At 47.5% G+C, this 2478-nt stretch overlaps 1 pseudogene; it reads left to right on the forward strand.

Moving 5' to 3' along the window:
* The first annotated feature begins 1087 nt into the window (after positions 1-1087).
* On the forward strand, positions 1088-2215 carry LOC113192712 (adiponectin receptor protein 1 pseudogene; annotated as a pseudogene).
* The last annotated feature ends 263 nt before the right edge of the window (positions 2216-2478 follow it).

Below are 2478 nucleotides of genomic sequence, written 5' to 3' on the forward strand. Positions count from 1 at the left end.
AGAGAGCCACAGGTACCTCGTAGCCAAGCCATCATAATAGGAAAGAACTCGTACTTGCAGTGTGATGTGCTGTTGAACTATGATGTTTACTCAGTTAAATGCACTAAGTGAATTTTTTGGTTCACAATATTTTTTTGCTCTCTGATGGGCTTATTGGGAATGTAATCCCAATGAAAGTTATAAATTGAGGCAGATCAGTAGATACTTAGAAAACCAAGAATTTCTGAGACAGCAAATTTGCCCTGGAAATGGTGGAGAAGAAGATAGATTGTTTGACAATGGTGGATCTTCTTTTTATTTTCTTCCCTTATATTAATTCACTATTGTGATAAATGATAGTTGAGTTAATTTTGACACCATCATAGATGCATGAAATTTGATTTACACCATTTCAGTTCCCCCCATGACTCCTCTTTCTTTCTCCACCTCCCTCCCCATTTACTTCTTCTTCTATTTTCTTGAACACTTTTTTTTAACTTATTTATTCATTTATTTTTTATTGGTGCTTAATAGATATACATAAAGGTAAAATTCACAGTGATATATTTATACATGCACTTAGCATGATTTTGTGATATTCATTCCCGTTTACTCCCCCTTCCCGTCCCCCTCAATCCCCTTCATCTACTCCACTTATCTTCCCTATGTCTTTTTGATATCCAATATCCCCCTTTCCCTGCATTTTTTTTTTCTCTTGCTTCCATACATTAGAAAACACATTTGATTCTTGAGGCTGACATTTCACGTGGCATGATGGTCTCTAGTTCCATTCATTCACTAGCAAACATCATATTTCATTCTTCTTTAAAACTGATTAAAACTCTATGGCGGAGGTGACGCGGCTGCGGAGGTGACGCCGAGTGGTCGCGCGCCCCTTCCGGCGAAGGAAGGACACTGAAGATTGGGGCCCACTGGGCCGAAGGCCGCGTCCAGGGCCAGGGGATGTAGCTGGGGGACGGCGGTGCCCAGCAAAGCCTGCCCACCCGGCCTGTTTGCCATCACTGGGAGGTCTATGCTCCCTGGGGCTGGGCGATCGATCCCAACCTGTTCCAAAGCTGAAGCTGCAGGGTACTGAGGTGCCAGCCAGATGTCTTCCCACGAAGGACCAGTGGTGGCCCAGGGCAATGGGGCTCCTGCTAGTAACAAGCAAACGAACTCAGTAGAACTGGCTAAGCTGAGACCTCTGCCCAAAGAGAAGGGCAAGTGGGTAATTGCCAACCCAGACAAGGCTGAAGAGGGGCAAACGTGCCCACTGCCCAAGGAAGAAGAGGAGGAGGTACCCGTCCTGAAGCTCCCCCTGCAGGCTCACCATGCCATGGAGAAGATGGAGGAGTTCGTGCATAAGGTCTGGGAGGGACACTGGAGGGTCATCCCGTTTGAGATGCTCCCTTACTGGCTGAAGCACAATAACTATTTGCTACATGGCCACAGACCACCCATGCCCTCCTTTCGGGCTTGCTTCAAGAGCATCTTCCGCATCCACACAGAGACCGGCAACATCTGGACCCATCTGCTTGGTTTCGTGCTGTTTCTCTTTTTGGGAATCTTGACCATGCTTCGACCAAATGTGTACTTCATGGTCCCTCTCCAGGAGAAAGTGGTTTTGGGCATCTTCTTTCTGAGTGTACTCGTGTGCCTCAGCTTCTCCTGGCTCTTCCACACTGTCTATTGTCATTCAGAGAAAGTCTCTCAGACCTTTTCAAAACTGGACTATTCAGGGATTTCTCTACTGATTATGGGGGGCTTTGTCCTCTGGCTCTATTACTCCTTCTATTGCGCCCCACAGCCTCGGCTCATCTACCTCTCCATCATCTGTGTCCTGGGCATCTCTTCCATCTTCGTGGCACAGTGGGACCGGTTTGCCACTCCTGAGCACCGGCAAACAAGAGCAGCAGTGTTCCTGGGACTTGGCCTTAGTGGTGCTGTGCCCGCCATGCACTTTACTATGGCTGAGGGTTTTGTCAAGGCCATCACAGTGGGCCAGATGGGCTGGTTCTTTCTCATGGCTATAATGTACATCGTCGGAACTGGCTTTTATGCTGCTCGGATTCCTGAGCGCTTCTTTCCTGGGAAGTTTGACATATGGTTCCAGTCCCATCAGATTTTCCACATCCTGGTAGTGGCAGCAACCTTTGTCCACTTCTATGGGGTCTCCAACCTTCAGGAATTCCGTTATGGCCTGCAAGGTGGCTGTACTGATGACTCCCTTCTCTGAGCCTTCCCACCTTGAGGTGGAGGAGGAACTTCCCAAGTGCTTCTAAAAATAGCTTCTTTGCTGCAGCAAGAGGAAGAGTCTCTGAGTTGTCTGTTTGTAGAAGAAACCTCTTAGAAAATTCCGTACACTTTAAGCTTCAGCTCACTTTCACAGAAACAGGGCAATAAACTTTCCATTTCCCATCCCCCTAGCTGGGTAGGGTGGGGATGGTCAACATAGTCATCTACTTTCTTGGCAGTCACCCTCCTCAACAAGACAAATAC

Source organism: Urocitellus parryii, chromosome 1 (genome assembly GCF_045843805.1).
Source record: "Urocitellus parryii isolate mUroPar1 chromosome 1, mUroPar1.hap1, whole genome shotgun sequence".
Classification (NCBI taxonomy): domain Eukaryota; kingdom Metazoa; phylum Chordata; class Mammalia; order Rodentia; family Sciuridae; genus Urocitellus; species Urocitellus parryii.